Source organism: Panthera uncia, chromosome F2, assembly GCF_023721935.1.
Source record: "Panthera uncia isolate 11264 chromosome F2, Puncia_PCG_1.0, whole genome shotgun sequence".
Taxonomy (NCBI): Eukaryota; Metazoa; Chordata; class Mammalia; order Carnivora; family Felidae; genus Panthera; species Panthera uncia.
The window spans coordinates 35,469,912-35,488,893 of record NC_064812.1 but is presented as its reverse complement, the minus strand read 5'-3'; the positions used below and the strand labels follow the sequence as shown (position 1 = coordinate 35,488,893).

At 38.6% G+C, this 18,982-nt stretch overlaps 1 protein-coding gene across 3 annotated transcripts in view; it reads right to left on the bottom strand.

Moving 5' to 3' along the window:
* NCALD (neurocalcin delta) overlaps positions 1–18,982 on the bottom strand; it is a 394,286-nt gene that overhangs the window by 65,677 nt on the left and 309,627 nt on the right. The window contains exon 1 of one of the 3 annotated variants that reach the window (XM_049633561.1): positions 14,058–17,412. The exons of the other annotated variants lie outside the window; for them this stretch is intronic. The gene's annotated coding sequence lies outside the window, so the exon portion shown is untranslated. Of the gene's footprint in view, positions 1–14,057; positions 17,413–18,982 lie in introns of those variants that run through there. 3 annotated transcript variants of the gene reach the window in all.

Below are 18,982 nucleotides of genomic sequence, written 5' to 3'. Positions count from 1 at the left end.
ACCTCACTCCAAACTCTGCACAAAAGGGCAATACACCTGTGCAGTTCATCCCTCAAAATATAGTCTTCCTGGTGTGGGCATTTGGGGCAGTCATAAGCCTGCCTACCTGCTTCTTATTCTCAAATGTGCCTGCCATAAGCCTGCCTGCCTGCCTGCCTTGCCCTGCATGAGAAGCATGGTACAAAAACATTCCTGTATAACTGCTAAGGAAGTCCCATCAACCACCTCTACTAGTCAACCCAGTATTTAGTTTATAAATATGATTGGGCCAGTAAAAAGCCAAGAGTTATTTAAGAAAAACCAAGAACATGAAAGAGAAGGATCCAGAAGAACAACAGAACAAGTGATGCCAAAGGAAACAGAGTTCAATCAGGACATAGAAGAGAACTTAAAAAAAAAAAAAAAAAAAGTGTTATTACTGTTTTCAGGGAAATTTGGGAGAATACTGTATCCATAAACAAGAGGATGCTGCTTTGAAAAAGGAGCCATTAAAAAACACAAACAAAATTTTTTGTAAAAATTAAAGATTTTAAAAAGACCTGAGTAGAAAGGCTGAATTCAGCCTTTCTGAATGATATGACGCAAAAATAAATATGAGACCTGGAAGACAAATTTAAGGAAAGTCTAGGAATGTACATAAAAGAAAAAAGAGAGAGAAAATATGAGAGACAATTTAAGAACAGAGAGGAGAGAGATCCAAGACCTGAAAGATCTAGTATTGCATGGGGCTAAAAGCCATAATACCCCTCCAACAATAAAAGCTGTTGGAAGAGAAAACACAGATGACAGAGAAAGTGAGTATTTCAAAGAAATAACAGGATATTTTCCTGAACTGAATAAACCTTGAATGTTCAGATTAAGACAGCCTAAAGTGGAATAATGGAAAAAAAGACATACCTGGACACTTCCTGGTGAAATTTATGATCTCCAGATACAAAGAGAAAATCCTGAAAGCTCAGTGAGGGAGTAAAAAAAGTTACCCGTAAAGAGAATGGCAGCAGACTTTGCATCTTCTTTTAGGTTTGCTGGAAGACAATGGAACAAAGCCCAAAATATTGTGATGGAAAATTGTTTTGAATCTATTTTTCAATTATAAGGGCAAAATGCAATCTATAAGGAGTTAGCCATGTTGATGAAACAACTCAAAAATATACTCTAGAAAAATTGAAAATGAATCCAAGACGTAGGAATACCCAGAAACAATGGAAATAATTCAGTTCTGATGGAAAGATATCCTAGTGGAACAGCCTATTTGGTCTGAATTAGAAAACAGGATAGTGAAGAACATCTTCAACAAACAAAAGTTTGTATGATAAACTGGGTATTTTTTTAAAATGTTTATTCACTAGTTGAGAGAAACGGAGAGAGAGAGAGAGAAAGAGAGAGAGGTGAAAGAGAGTCTATGCATGAATAGGGGAGTGGCAGAGAGAGAGAGAAGGAGAGAGAGAATGCCAAGCAGGCTCCGTAATGTCAGTGCAGAGCCCAACGTGGGGCTTGATCTCACAAACCTTGAGATCATGACCTGAGCTGAAATCAAGAGTCTACCGCTTAACCCACTGAGCCACCCAAGCACCCCATGACCAACTGGATACTTAAGACTCAAAAAGTCAACTATGACAGGACACAGAGGTACTTAAGATTTAAGTCTCTTCAGGTCAACCAGAGAAAAGAAAGATAATTAGAAAGGCCAGAAAGATAAATATACATAAAAAGCAATCATGATCTAAATATGAAGCAAACTAAAGCATAATTTTTATTCAAACAATGAAATATAAAAAAAGCACTGATGTCTGAAGCACATAAAGTTAAGCCTCTGTGGTCTGGGGAGAGGATCAATAAATACAGTAAGTTCTTCTAAAATCTCTGAGTTCTAGTTCAGTGGTAAAATAACTGCTTCCTTTTTGTATGATTTATTTTCCCTTTTGGAAAGGATTTGTAACTTCATGGACTGTGTTTCTTACAGATTATGCTTTTTATCTAGTTCCCCCCGCCCCAGGAGAATATTCCTAAAGGTAGAATTAAGTTTCAAGTTCTGGTTATAAACCTTTTATTTCCCCAAAGGTATTTTTGTTTGATTATCTGTGGTCTTTTCTGATCTTCCTGAGACAGTTAACTAAGATCCACTAACTTAAAATATAAACCTATACAATGAGAAACAATTAGTTTTTAAGATATGCCAATTCCCCAAACTCACTGTATTTGGTTGATTTGCAATTTTTAATTGGCAATTCAATTTCATTAGAATCCAATAATTCCTGCTTTAAAGAAATTATTACCTTAAGTTCAAATTCTCATTTCAGAGCTCTTTTTCTTCTGTTAAAGTAAAATGAATTATAATGCTTTTTAATTTGAAAATATTAATTGTGGTTGTTTTAGGCAGTGGAATTTTAAAGTGCGGTTTATCTTCTTCTTTATATTCTTCTGTATTATTCAAATGTTCTATCATAAACATGTACTGTTACATACTTACATTATTTAAAGGGAGCATTAATAGAAGGCTAATATAAGACTATTTGAGTATATCACTGGGACCAGAAACTCTCAGGTTCAATGCCTTACTTTTTGACAAGCAATTATATGAGCATTATATATATATATAAAATTTATATTTTTACATAATTATAAATATGTATTATATATATATAATTATGTAAAAATTATACTGATGAGTATTTAAGTAGGTGGTTTGGAAAACATGTTTCAATCCATCATCTCCATTGTGTGTCTGAAATCTCTATGTCTTGGAACTCTGCATAAACTTTGCCCACTTGTAAGGGACGCCTGGGTGGCTCAGTTGGTTGAGCATCCGACTTTGGTTTGGGTCATGATCTTAGGGTTCTTGATTTCGAGCCCCGTGTCAGCTGTGCTGACAGCTGAGCGCCTGGAGCCTGCTTCAAGTTCTGTCGCCCTTTCTCTCTGCCCCTCCCCCACTCACACTCCATCTCTCTCAAAAATAAATAAACATTCAAAAAACAAAAACAAAAAAACAAACCTTTGCCCACTTGTCAATCCAAGAAACTTCCAGTTATCTGGGGACTTTTAACAGGGATTTTACTAATTGAAGAGTGTATACAAGAGAAAGAGAAATTATAGGTTTATTTTAAACTTCCTTACAATGTCCCTATTTAAAGAAAGTAAAATGGTGATTACCAGGGCCTGGGACGAGGGGAAAACAGGGAGTTAGTGTTTAATGGGAATGGGATTTCAATTTGGGAAGATGAGAAAATTCTGGAGAAGTATGGCAGTAATGGTTGCCACGAATATGCTTAATGCCACTGAATTATACACTTAAAACTGTTAAAATTTTTTAGGTTAATTTTATATTATGCATTTTATCACGATAAAAAAGCCCCTCTTCTTAAATCCAGACATGATTTAATGTGATTCAGTGAGACCTTTCCTTTTTTTTTTTTTTAACAGTATCTCAATATTAGTTACCTTTTTGTCAACCTGTAGCAAGACTAAGTTTTGTGCCTTTTATAAGACACTTCGTGATTTTAACAAAGTAATCCTCCTGGCAAGGATGTTGACAAAGATCTTGGTCAATCTTGGTATTAACCCCTAGGCTGTTTTGAGGGCCGGAGGAGGAAGTCAGTCCTTTTTCAAAGAGCAACGGATTGGTTGGAAGTTGCCCAACAGTTTTGGAGGTGAGCATATCAGATTTTAATGATAGTTACTTTTACAAAATGGAATTTAGACCAGAGGTTGCATCTTTCTTAAATAGCTTCTATTTTTGTGAAAACATCTTCTGGAGATGCCAGAAAATAATTTCATGAAAACTATAACTTGCAGTTAAATTTCTGCTCAGTGTCTCTGTAAAGAAATCCCCCAGAGAGTGAATGGTTTGAGTTAACTGCCCTCAGCAACCGGCCTTGGAAGAGAGAGCTCAGGGATCACCAAGCGTTCGGTGGCCATTCACTGATAAAGAGTCAGTGGGTAGCAAGAAGTGTCAATGCACACAATGGGCCCAGTAAACAGCATCGATTTCCAAACGTGCACAATTGCCAGCAGCAGTGGTGAGTCACGTTCTGTAAGCATAAAGCACAGCCTTTACTCTCTTTCAGAGGTGGAGATAACCCACTCTCTGTCCTCCACTGCTTCAAAATCCTTATGTCTTTGGAGCCTTGACAATTATATGACAGAGTCAATTCCTGGGAGGCACTGGACATTAGGGACAGTACTTACTTATTTATATATAATATATATACACAAAAAATATGTATCATAATCACATCTGCATGTATAATTTACAATATTTTTCCTGAGAATGGGACATTCTGATTGAGAACATTCTGATAGTTGCCAAACACATATATTGATGGCCAGTTTTCAAAGACTCAGATATGATGAAATACAGTTGCAACTAAAATTTCACTGAATATAATTTAGTCTTTCAGTGATGACTCAATCAGAAGACTTACCAGGATAATGGAGCAATGTCGCAGGGGTTTTATTATAAATATCAATGGTCACCACAGTATAATTCTATGGAAAATGTTATAAAGGCTTCACTTTTTCAACTGGTTTGGGGTTTACGTGAATATGACTTTGCTAAAAACAGATTATAGTTTTAAAACTATGAAGTTGCATAGCTCTCCCTACAGATATCACCCAGCTAAAGTTAAAAGGGCCACTCACACATCACTGATAGCAAAAGATAATTCCCATTTTTTTAACTTAAAAAGTTAGAACTTTCCTATGAGAAAAATAGAGAAACAGGAAACAACACATATTTGGGACTTTAAAATAACTTGGGTAGGGGCGCCTGGGTGGCTCAGTCGGTTAAGCGTCCGACTTCAGCTCAGGTCACGATCTCACTGTCCATGAGTTCGAGTCCCACGTCGGGCTCTGTGCTGACTGCTCAGAGCCTGGAGCCTGTTTCAGATTCTGTGTCTCCCTCTCTCTCTGACCCTCCCCTGTTCATGCTCTGTCTCTCTCTGTCTCAAAAATAAATAAACGTTAAAAAAAATTTTTTAAATAAAATAACTTGGGTAGAGCAAAAGTAAACAGGGTTAATAAATATTACAACACCATTTAACACATACATTACTTACCTGCTCCCCAACTTTCACAAGCTTCCTGCTGTCTATCTGATCAAATCTAGCTTATCTTCAATTGATAAATTCTAGATTCTCACAGACCCACCTTATGTATTGTATGTTTTTTCCTTTTCCCAACTTTTTTCTCAAACCCAGATGGGTGAGGGTCAGTTTCTGTTACCAGAAGGTACCCATGATGTTTTTTACTCATGGACAGTCCCCTCACTTCTGTTGGTCATGCCAAATATTCTCCCTCCTTCAAGACCAGTTCAAGGCTTCCTTCCTCTCTGAAGTCATCTCAATGACACATATCCTTCTAGAGTTAACCTATTCATTAATCACTTACCAAGAGATTTAATGAGTAGATACAATGTGTTGAGCACTACACTAGGCACTATGAGAGGTTGTAACTGAGACATAGCTCTTCAGTCTCAGATGCATATGCTGTCCAGCCTTCCCATTTAGACTATAACCTGTAGAGTTATTAAGGTTGGTTGGTCCTGGTCCTGTATTATGAGTGTAGTATCCTACTTCGTTGGAACATCTGGAACAAAGTGGGACACATGCTGATTTTTGAAACGTCTGGGTCACTGGACCACAGGTGCCTGGTGTCAATGGTAAGCAAGTGAGAGACAACTGGAGGAACCATACCAGTACTTGGACACAAAAAATCTTTTCATAAGCCTTCAACAACAGGGTCCACTACATGGAGTTAATCAATGTTGAATAAACACAAGAATGAGTGAAAAAACCAATTAACCTTCTAAAGGGAAGGTGGGAAGTCCATCTGGATAGGGTGACATTTAACTAAATAAGAAGAGAATCAGGGGTATTGACTTCTCTGCAGCAGAAGAGACAGAGATGCCTCTTTGAGTGAGGACATAAGGGCTACATTTCTGAGTATTCCAAGTGCTGGGTTTGACCAACACATGGAGCCGCAAGCCAGTGGGACAGTTGCCATTTTGGCAGCTTTGTAAGACAACTTTGCTGAATGAGCTAAATGTTACCTGGCCAAGAGGAATTCCCTAGCTTTAATGCAAACCATTAGAGCAGAAAAATAGGCTTAGAAGCATTGGAAATGAGCCAAAAGAGAGTATCGAGAAGACAGCGCGATCTAACAATAGAAAACTAGGCAGCAGATTAGACAGAGTAGGTGTGAGAAAGGGAGACAAGAGCTGATAAGAGGACTAAACTGTGACCAAGGGAGAACAGCACAGGTACTGCTGTCCACACGGACTCTCCTGCACAGAGGGTCCCAGCCAGCAGAAGCAATGAGGGAGATTTTACTAAGACATACAGTCAAGTCTCAGTGTAGCCCAAATCTTCTAGAACGAGCAATAGCATTACTGTGTAGGGCACTGTTTTGAATTTACAAACAAGATGTGTACCTAATGCCCAGGTGTAATTTGGCAACTGAAATATACTTTCCTCCAGAAATTATTTTAATTAGGTAAGGTACTTATCTTAAATCACAAAAACCTATTTAATCCATATGTACTAAAGTTTAATCCCTTTTACAGGTATTTCAGTCAAAGCTAATTACCCTATATGCTCCAAGTACTCTGATTGCTTAAGAAATAATGCCAAAATTTATGTACTTAAAACAGTAATTTTTATTTTGTTCATGAATGTGTAATTTACGGCATTCTGCAGGAATAGCACATCTCTGGTCCACTTGGCAGGAGGAGGGATGGGGAGACCTAAGGGCTAAGGCCTGGCATCCTCTGAAGGCTTGCCACTCATATGTCTGGCTCTTGATTGAGGTCTAAGCTGGAGGTGTTGGCTGAAACCCCTATACATGGCCTCTCCATATGGTCTAGGCTTCCTCACAACATAGTGGTTGATTTCCAAGAGCAAATGTCACATGTGAGAGAAACAAAGAATAGCCCAGAGACAAAGCAATTGTAGCTTTTTATGATCCAACCTTGGAAGTCACCTAGCACTGTTTCCCTGAACCAACTGAACCAATCACAAGCCTACGTGCATTTAAGGGGAGGGCAAGGGATTCCAGCTTTTTACGGTGAGTGGCAAGATTCTAGAAGGTGATGTGGGCCATAATTAAATGGCCAATTTTGGAGAGTACAATCTACTACAACATATTACAGGGAAAATAAAATATATTCCACCTTGAAAGGCAATAATGTACCATAGAGAATTCAGAGCCACGGCTCTAGGACCAGATACCTAGAACTCTGTTATATACTCTTGTGTGATGCTAGGCAGTTTGCTTAAGCTCTCCATACCTCTGTTTCCTCATTTATAAAACTGGGATGCTGTGAAGAAAAAACAGTTATCTTGAAAAGAGTTTAAAAGCCTATCTAGCTCCCTAAATGTTAGCTATTATTGTCACCTAAGGGAGACACCTGCCCAAACTTCAGCAGTGGTACTTCATGGTTTCTGGGAAAATGGTGGTGGGAGCAGCATTACCAGAGGTAGAAAATTAAAGAGAACATGGGGCGCCTGGGTGGCTCGGTCGGTTAAGCGTCCGACTTCAGCTCAGGTCACGATCTCACGGTCCGTGGGTTTGAGCCCCGCGTCGGGCTCTGTGCTGACAGCTCAGAGCCTGGAGCCTGCTTCAGATACTGTGTCTCCCTCTCTCTGTGACCCTCCCCCGTTCATGCTCTGTCTCTCTCTGTCTCAAAAATAAATAAACGTTTAAAAAAATTAAAAAAAAAAATAAAGAGAACAGCTCACATTATTGAGTACCTAATATCTGTCCCTTACTATGCCACAACATAAGTTGACTTCAAACCAATAAGATAGGCACTAATATTATCCGGGTAAGCAAACTGTGACTTAGGTAATTTGCCCAAAGTAACACCTGCAAGTGGTGGATGCCAGGATTTCCCCCAAATTAGTTTAACTAGATAGGAGAAGTCCGAATTCCTGGATATCTGCATGGAGCAGAACCTTTCTCCTAAATCTGATTTGCAGCTGAGTAAAACATGAATGGTATTATGCCACTGGGATTTAGGGTTATTTATTACAGCAGTGAGCCTACGTTGACTGGATTAGTACAGGGAAAAGACAGACATACAGCTGACCCTTGAACGACAGGGGTTTGAATTGTGCATGGGTCCAGTTATATGTGGATTTTTTTCTGATAAATACAATACTGTATTTTCTCTTCCTTATGATTTTCTTAATAGCATTTTTTCTCTAGGTTTCTTTATTGTAAGAATACAGTATATAATACATATAACACAAAACATGTGTTATTGACTGTTGATGTTATTAGTAAGGCTTCTGGACAACGGTAGCCCATTAGTAGTTAAATTTTCGGGGAGTCAAAAGTTCTACGTAGATTTTCAACTGCATGGTGGCCCTCCCAACCTCCAAGTTGTTCAAGGGGCTACTATACTTGGGCACCAGTAACTTAAGGATTCCTTAAAATAAAATGGCTCCTTTATTTGCAGAAGACAGCATATTTGCCTAAAAGAAAATCATTCTTTAAGTCACTTCCTACCAGTCTCATTTTGCTTCTGAATTAGAAGACAGACAGCCTTTGGCCCACCAAGAATAGGGCTGGGCGTACTGATTTGGAATCCTTGGCACTGATATGAACAGACTGCTCACAAATTAGGTTGGCTGTTCACCAGCTGAAGAATGCTCCTTCTAAGTTTAACTCAGGTGTAAAATCTTATGGCTCCCAGTTGTTTGCTTGTCTCTTTTGTTTTGATGTTTGCTTGTTTATTTGTTTAAAAATTTTTTAATGTTTTTTTTTTTTTTTTTTTTTTTGAGAGACAGAGCACCAGCAGGGCAGGGGCAGAGAGAGAGGGAGACACAAAATCTAAACAGGCTCCAGGCTCTGAGCTGTCAGCACAGAGCCCGAGGCAGGGCTCGAACCCACAAACCGCTCCAGATCATGATCTGAGCGAAGTCAGGCACTTAACTGACTGAGTCACCCAGGCACCTCTGTTTGTTTGTTTTTAATGATAATTCTCATTTTGGCTATACTGGCCAGCATTAGGAAGAAACTTGGGTGTTGATATACATAGGTTCCCTGTATAAGTAGACTCTAAGTTCCATGATGGTAGAGACCTTGCTTGTCTTGTTTACCATAGCACCCCTGGTGTCTAGTCTAACGCCTGGCACACAGTAGGTGCCCGAAACTTGTTTGAATGTACAGAAGACTGAATGTTTGAATAAAAGCTCAAACAAAAATCAGAAGTCCATAAAGTAACTTGGGCTCTTTATGCCAGTGGCATATATCATTTAAAGACCGTGTTGGGGAGGAGCCCATTGCTTCCTATAATACTGTGGATGCAGTAGCCAGTTAATAAACCTTTGCCTCCTGTAGCACTTGATGCCTGGGAATGCGTAGGATGGGCTAACTTTTGTGGGATGCTATTTTTTTTTTTATCTCCAAGGATGTTGTAAATATGGTTGTCACAAAATTGGTTGTGGTTTTAGTTGTATGAATCTGTGGGAGTCAGCTGAGCTGAGCTGAAATATAACATTTCTCAACATGTACCTCTAAATGGACAGGGTTTAAATTCATAAAAGTAAAGAAAATCTAGAATCATACTTTAAAATTCATCCTTGCATAAAAATGTGCAGCTTTGGGTTTCTGGCAGTCATTGGGACAGAATTCAGAAAATGTGAACAATCCTTGCATTAGGACAAGTAGCAGCTGAATATCGTTCAGATTAGAGATTTCTTTCCTGCAAATCAAATATAGAACTTTAATGTTAGCTGAGTATACTGCTGCACATTGGTGCAAACTAAATTTTAAAGAGATTCTGTGTCTCTTAATTAAAGGCATTTATAGAAATATGTCCAAAAAAACTAAAGTTCACTGCAGAGATAAAAAGAACAGACTGCCTTTAGTTTGGAGAACACGGCTCCAGTGAATTTAAATATTTATCATATAATTTTTATATCAAAGTCTTAATGAGCACTAACTTTTATGGTATCACTTCTGGAGACAATAAAAAATACTATATTTTGGACTGCTATTTCTAGTTGGATTCCCACCATGGGGCACCACTTAAATAATAGATGATTTCATGAAAAGTAAAGGCACATTCCTTCCTGAACTTAAAATTTCAAACACCTGCCATCAAAGAAGCAAACAGTATAGCCGGGAGTCAGAGATTTTAGACCTTTTCCAAGTTTCTCTATCAAAGTTGCCTCAGAGACTCCAAGTCCCCAAAGCAGGTGTTCTTTTCTTGTCCAATGAATTAAAAACATTTGAGAAAAAATCCTCTTTCATAATTCCCCCAAGAACACATGAAGAAAAATTGCTAAGCTTCCATTTCAAATGTTAGGGATTTGGATTGAGTTTAGACAACAGCTTGCACAAAATGTCATAGCTCCAACTCTCTTACGCTGACGTGGGGGGTGCTGATGTAATAGAAAGAGTGGCTTTGGACAATTGAAAGGCAGACTTGGAAAGGTAATGATACCTGACATCAGCCAACCTACTGCAAAGCTATCTAGAAACTTGGGCAATATCTTCCACAAATTCAGAGTGACATGAGAATGAGACAGTTGTCTACATAGTCTCACGAAACAATGACATTAACACCTTCTGGATTGTTCTTAAATATCCAATAAGTCAAATAAGATTCTGAGTTTAAATTACTTGGGAAGTGTCTTTACTCCACATTTCATTTTGAATATGGTCCATCCTGGGGACCTCTGGTAGATAAGCCAGCAGGCTCTACCCTGTGTAACGAACTAATGTTGCAACTTACCAATTCACCCAATTATGTGCTTTACATTAAACTAAAAAGTTACATAAGTTCTTTTTTTTTTAATGTTTATTTATTTTTGAGAGAGAGACAGAGCATGAGTGGGGGAGGGGCAGAGAGAGAAGGAAACACACAATCTGAAGCAGGCTCCAGGCTCTGAGCTGTCAGAACAGATCCCGAAGCGGGGCTCAAACCTGTGAACCGCGAGATCATGACCTGAGTTGAAGTCGGACACTTAACTGATGGAGCCACCCAGGCGCCCCAAAAGTTACATAAGTTCTTTAATGATCTCATATAATATCCCACATTGTTCATCTAAGTACAGCTTATTTTCTTTGAGTGGATAAAGGTTGCTTTGTAAATAGCTAAGGTCTTACTTCCATGGTCCATGGTTTTAACTTGCATAACTTGCATTAATACTGAGTGAGTCCTTCCCCTTAACCCCTAGCTGATGAGGTAAGAGTTCCTCAGTCCGTGTAACATAAGAATGTTTACAGATTTCACGGAGGAAAAATAAAAGAAAGTTATAGCTTGGTAGCTGTCTGGATATATCATCCCTTTTCACGCAGAAATTAGAGAACACTGTGAAATTCACACATTCAGAGAATAAAATCAGATGTGGAACTGAATGTGGAAATGGTGGTGTGGGTTTTGTCCGATGCAGTTCTATGACATTTTGGCATCACAAGCTTACACGCCATTTAACTCTGGGGTGAATAGAATTCAAAGGGATCCAGGAACTTGGATGGGAAAAATATTCCACTTTTAGTTTTACCAGCCTCAAGCTGAAATTTAGTATTTCTTTTAATTAAAATGTAGGCTACAAACCACACAGTACCTGTGATTTTGTTGCCAAGAGAAATCACGGATATTCTCACATCACATTACAGTCGGTATGGATTTTTCTGAAATAACCTTTTACACTCATCACAACTTCAAAATTATGGTATTTATACCTGCTGCTAGTTTGTATTATTTAATAATAGATTATTAATAAAGCACATATCACAATTTAAAAAAAATCTGGTTAATGTATTTCAATAAGAGTGGTTTCCTTTGTGGTACTGCACACTTTATCTTACGCATTTAAAAGCATCGTTCTGAGAAGTCTAGAGGCTCTGCTAGGTTGCCAAAGAAGCCTATGACACCAAAAAGGTTTTAAAAACCCCGAAACTCTACCAAGTATCTAATAATTCAACAGCGGGCTTCAGAGTAAATCATTCCTTGCTGCTATCTTGTGAAGCTGAAACAAAGTTGACCTTGAAATCAGCACAGTCTCATTGCTATAAATAGGCAATTGTGAGGAAAGTCATTTTTTAAAAATTTTGCCGTAAGAACAAAAAACCTGTAGATTTTAGAACATCTCTGCAATCGTGGCAGATAGGATGCTCTCTTCTGGTGATAAATGTGATCACTGACATATTGCCATCGACACTGACTTGTTCTCATATATTTCACACTGCTGAAATCCAGGGCATTTTATAAGGACATTGAACACAATCATTTTATAACTTTAACTTAAAGCATCACAGAGGGAGCACTAGGAAAATCTTTGCTATATCTTTGCTATCTAAACTGTAATGATAATTCCTTATTTTTCATAAAAGAAGGAACCATCAAAGTACTCCATCAAAGATACTGCTATTAAGTCACAGTGCTACCAGTCCTATTCATGCTCATTTGAAATGTTGCAAATCAATTAACATATTTCTAGGGGTGTTAAGAATGTGGCCTCTGAGTTATTATAATCATGAGATAAATCATATGGTGACATGATGCCTCAATAGATGTGTCTTGATTTAAGCATATTGGACTTTTTGGAAAATCCTCCATGGGGACTCTGGCCAAAGAGAAACTTACCAACTGCCAGTCAGTTAAATGAATTTTCAGTCATTGAAAGCTATTGAAAAATTATTGATGCACACACAATTATTCACTTATCACGGACTGAAGCGAAATACGGTTCAAAATCCTCATCTCCATCTCCAAGAGTAAAATAAATGCAAACAGAATTCTGAAACTAATTAAGAACAATATATTCTTGCATTGCATTGAGATATAATTCACGTAAGATACATATTATTCATGTACATAGTTAAACCATTATTATCTATCCATCAAAATAGTAGGTATATTACATGTGCTGCTCTAAAATCTGCCTATTTCTCCTGTTGAATTTGTAAGATTTAGAAACCTGATCATAAATGTAGACTTCGATTAAATCGATGTCAGAGGTTGTTTTTTTTTTTTTTTTTGAATTATCAGCTGCAAAACCATCCAACCTGTGTGCAATGATAGAAAACCCAAAATTACTAAACTTGGGAAGAAAATGAACTACAACAATGCACATAAAACAATTTGCACTGTATACTGTGACAGGAATAAGGAGATAAGAGGCCTTATTAATCAGTTATCAAATTATTCATTCAAGACCTGGAGCAAAATTTTAGTGACTGTTTATATCTGTATTTGCATTAAAGTGACCCCTACCAATGATAATTTAGTTTTAGGGCTATTATTTTCTTCTATGGGTAATATTTCAATTCTTAAATGTAAGAACAGCTTACATGACTCCTTCCTTAGTGAAGAGCATCCAATGCCACTCTCCACACAGCTGAATTTTCAGAGGAAGATACTGAAAATGTACACTTTGCTCTAACAACCAAGAAGCAACTGCATGCACACAGGCGTAAGAGGTTCCACCCCAACTTCCTTGGCATATTCCAGATTATTTTTCTCTAAACAGGAAGCTGTTGACAGTTTCTCTGGTATTTTCAGAATACCCTATTTACAAGAAAAGTCCCAACTTTTGTTTCAAAGTATAATGTTCTTTCCCCGCTGTGCCTATTGTTGCTAATTATGCATGCTGCAAACAAGATAGAAACCAAATTCCAAACTATTCCAGGCTGATTTAGAATGAGGAACAATTGTTTAAAAAAAAAAAAAAAAGCAGCCAGCAACATATTGCAAGGCTATGCTGGAGTCTTTAAACCCAAAACAATGCTGAAGGGAGGATTCCTGGAATTCAACGGGAATATTTGGCTCAGCTGCAAAATCCGTATCTCTGAATAATGTCATGCTAGCAAGTGTTGAGCAAGAAAGGCTATTATATTTTAACTCACTTCGGAGAACGTTAATCCAAATTTAACCAAATTCCGGAGACTCTACACAAAATTAGCAACTAGAAGCCGCTTCACATTTTTTTTCCCCCTGGTACAACAATAATTGCTCATGAAGACAAACTTGTAGGAGGTAAAAGAGACGGGAAAACCACAATAAGCTATAAACCATCCAAGTACTGTATATAAAGCAGACGAATTACCTCACACAAAAGAAGTGCAAGATTTAACAGTCCATGCTCTGCAGCCCCTGGAAAGCAGCGGTGCGGCGTGGAGAGCAGCAGCGGTGGCAGCAGCAGCCAGCATCCACCAGATTCTCACAGGCCTTTGACTGTGTGGACTCAGCCACAGACTCTGCCTCCAGCTGACGTCAAAGTCCCTGTCACATGGCCAGATGAAAGCCAAGAGAGCATTGGTTGTCGTAGCAACCACAGAACAGCTCTGAAATTATTTCAATAGGTCATCTGTCACTGTGGGGTGCATGTGTGTGTGTACAACGTGTGTACACACACACACACACACACACACACACACATACTCACGCACACCACAGTCATCACGGACAGCTCCCGGACAACCTCGGCCCCTGAAGTTGTGACTCAAGCTTGCCTACAACTTTCCTCTTTAAGACTTTTATGTCTGTTTTCTGACACTTCCTCGCAGGAAAATGCATGCCACTCCGAAGTTCCCACTGGTCTCGTTATCACCAGCACAAAGCGTGCATCTCTCTTTATAGAACAGAAGGAAAGAAACTGAAAAATTCTGGAGGGGGGCGGTTAGTTTTCTGAGCTAATTAAATCTATTTGTAAGCAAACGGATACAAACAGAAACTCAAGGGGAATTGGAAGAAAACAGATCTTAAAAACTCCCTAAGAATCCACGTCGATGTACTGAGACCATGTTAGTGATGGAAAGAAGAACAAGAAACATGGGGTAGCGGCCCAGAGTCAGATGAGAGAATCCAAGGACCCCGACAGCAAGTGGCATGGGGGAAAACGGCTGATGAATTCCAAAGTCCGGCAATGTAAAATGTCTATGCAACAATGATGACCAAAGTTTCAAAACAGCACCACTTTAAAACGGCCTTGTGAGTACATCGAAAACACTTTTAGACCTTTGCTTTGAGGCCACCATACAGGTGCCAAATCCTCTCCTCCTAAGTGCTTTCCTCCTAAAGGCTATCATCTGAGCCCCTCTGGGACTCAGTGTGGAGTAAATGAGTGAATGCCCCATGAACGCCAAGTGCAGTGAAAGCCTACAGTCGCAGAATAAAGAACAGTCCTGCACGTTTTCTAACTTCAGCTTTATTTCCTTTAGGACAACCCCGCGTACTTCTAATTCAGCACACGTGCTTATTTCCTAGTTCATTCTCCTTCTCAATTAACAGGAAACCAATTAAACAAAATGGAATGAGGCCCACAGGAAGGACCCTGAAAAATACACGCAGAAAATGTATACTCATTCAAAGGGAAAAGAGTTAAAAGGTAGGGGAAAAGAGATTGCTTGCAAAACCCGAAGGACCTTTCCATGCTAGTGTTATCAGGATTTCTACTCTGGTTCTTAAAAAAAAAAAAAAGGCCAGGATGGGAGTGGGGGTATAGCTCTGAGGTGCTACAAAATATAAACGGAAGCTAAACCAGCTGAGCAGATTACATTTGTGTCACTCTAAAAGAATGAAATTTCTTCAGAGTCAGAAATTGCTTCTTGTTGAACAATAAGACTAATGTCCAAACTGTGGCTGTAAAATCCTTCTATTCCTTCTTCTTCTTCTTTTACTTCTGTCCCAGCCCCAGCTGGGAGAAAAGACATATTTGTATTTGAAAAGTTATTTTCCTGATGCTATTAGCTATAGCAACGCAAAAGTAAAATCAAGCTGCAGTGCTACGATTTCAGAGTTATGACAGATGAGAATTTACCTGTTTGCACAAGAACAATGAGCTTTTTGAGCCCAATGTCCATCTGAAATAGGTCGAGATGTCTCAGCAGGGGCAGATTTCAGCCACAATTCACAATTTTGCAGTTTGTTACAGTTATGGTTCTGGGTTTCTGTTCAGAAATGCACATCCTAGTAATGAGCAGAATGGGAAGAGAGGAGAGAAAGTATGTCTTTGTAGACTTCACATGTCCTCTGAGCTGCCTGCCGTAACATCTCCCTGACTCTGGATCCATGGCTGACTTATCGATCAGCTCTTTCTGTAGCTTCAGCATCTGAGTAAAACTGCAGTACCAAGCTCTGCCAATAGGTGATGTCCTCTGAAACAAGAAGTTCTTGGTAATGAAAATTCCTAAAACCCAGGGCTTTAACCTGAAATTCAGCAAACACGGACATCTTTTCATTTTGAATTTTCCATCATTTTTTAGACTAAGGACACTTTATACTGACTTGGGCTTAAACTCATTATAAGTCAAAATAATCAGTGGACTGACCTTCAAAAAGAAAAGTGGATGCATGCTTTCTCTTGCGTACTTTCAAAATGCTATCACTCATTTTCCCTTCGCAAACTACCTAGGATTAAGAGATTCTTCTTACAGCTGAAGAAGCTTCCAGTCACCTGCAGGGTTGGAATCATGGTGACTGATCTCACTGGTGCTCAGGTTTCTACCAATTTGGCTAATTAATCCAAATGTAGTTGAAAATATCATGGGACATACAGATGTGGGTTTTTCCAATCACAGCCCATCACACTGAGAGAGTATGTCGTTTAGTTTTTAAATGACAACACATTTTTTTAAGGTGAACATGATTCACTGAATTTAAAAATATCCACTCAAAAACAGTTCTGCACCACAGTTTTCACTTGCTGTATGAATGCCAAGGCTGTCTATTATTAGTCTGACCACTTTGCCAGAAATAACTGATAAATACCCAACAGGGAGTCTGACTTGGGTTCACACACCTGAACTAACAGGTCCTTTGGGTCATGAACAGACAACTAGAATCAGCCTTTCTAGGTAAAAATGTTCCTATCTCCCCATCTTAACATTAGTGGGAAGGCCATGGACGTATTTTTGGAGACACTGGGTTCAAATCTCATCTGGGCAAGTTATTTAAGTCCTCCGATCCTCAGTGCCTACATCCTAAGGTTGTTGTGAAGGTTATAAAGTTAATGTTTTCTAAAAGTCTGACTCCCAGCCATAGGGTAGATGGCTTAATGTGTATGTCACTTCTGGTTTATCTTTCTGACTCTAGTAAGTCTACAAAGACTTTTGGGGAAAGGAGACTCGTATTCATCTCCTCAACTCCGTGTTTAGCACAGGGCACAGAACATGATGAGAGCTCAAAAAATGTTGAGTGACTCTCCTATTGGGAAATTACTGCTGAGCAATAGAAAAAAAAAATGGCTCCTTTTTATTCTCACTAACAGAGAAGAGAATAACCCCTCAACCCCAAAAAAGGCAACGGAAGGAAAAATAAATATTAAAATGTAGACTTATCACAAAATTTTCTAACAAAGAAAGGGTTCAAATAAATTTACCAAGTAAATCAAACTTATCTCTACTAAATCATGAAATAAGTTATATGCCGATGTACTTTATGGCTATTGCTGTTGATGTTGGATAATCTTTTTTTATTTAAAAAAATTTTTTTTAATGTTTTAATTTATTTTTTGAGAGTGAGAGACAGAGTGTGAGTGGGGGAGGGGCAGAGAGAGAGGGAGACACAGAATCCGAAGCAGGCTCCAGGCTCCGAGCTGTCAGCACAGAGCCCGATGCAGGGCTCAAACCCACAAACGGTGAGATCATGACCTGAGCCGAAGTCTGACGCCTAACTGACAAGCCACCCAGGCGCCCCTGGATAATCTTTTATATTAACTTACATTAATTGAGCACTGAATACATGTAAAGCATTGTTCTAAGTGCTGTCAAGATATTAAATTATTTACTATAATAATCCTATAAGGCAGGTACGATTCTTTTCCAGATTTCACAGCTGGTGAACCTTAAGCATAGAGATGTCAAGTAATTGGCCTACCTAATGCATGGCAGAGCCAGAATCTACACTCAGGAAGCCTGGCTTCATCAATTCTGGGAAATAATTTCCATGTGATGCATTTTTAGAAAGAATTGAATTATTTCTTATGTTCATTTTATACTTGAGGATTGTTCTCTATTTTTAATTTCTTATGAGGGAGAGAAGGCCAACTTATTTTTTTCTGCATCTGGGAACCTAGCTTTGGCCTAAGGAGTGATATGGCAAGAAAAATCGAATCACGAAGATTTGAATCAAAGAGAACGGGCAAAGTAAAGTAGTGAAAATATCCTGAATAAAACGGTGCCCAGGTTATTAGAGTTTTCACTGAAGCAACTATTTGGATTGCACGGGCTTGGGCAACTTCTGTTGCCCACCATGGTGGAGTTTCGTGTGTTCAAACCAATACTCTCACTGAGATAATAGTAAGAGCTGGATTTTTAAAAAAGTGGTTGGAAGACATCAATGAGTAGTAAAGGCAGAAAAATCTGTAAGTTCCAAGATCTCAGATAAAAGGAAAATATATTGATATAAGCCCAACATTCTCTACCTGCTGCTTTTCTCCTCAAGTTATTTGATATGTGGTGTGGGGCTTCTGGCATTCTCAGAGACTAGAGAGATAAAAATTAGAGTACAAATGTTCAAAAGCACCCAGGAATTGGGGGATTGAGTCCTGGCTTAAAAAGAAAAAGGTATCATAAAGAAGTGATACTAAGCTTCTGAACTGTTTTCCTCTTGAAGTGTTTGCCAATTCCTAAATGATGTTAGGCACTAGAACAAGAAGTAAAGCAAAAAATGCAGCAAAGAGCGTAAGAACGTGAAGGGAGAGGTTAGCAGTCTTGTAGTCCTAGGGAAACAAAAATTGGAGTTCAGGATCCTCCAAGGAGTTGGAGCTGGTAAACACCTTAAGTTTTCAGGTCTCACAACTCAAAGGCAATGCCACAGAAATCATGGAAAACAGGGAATAGATGCATCCTCAGAAAACCCAGGATCCATTCTAGATTTATTACAGTGCCTAGTTGGATCAAGGTAATTTGTCTATATTCTAACTATCTTCTAGAAAAAATTAACCCTCTCTAAAGAAAAATGACATCATACAATTTTTCATACACCAATTCCAATTCGATGCAAAACTATTAATCATGCCAAGAGATAGGT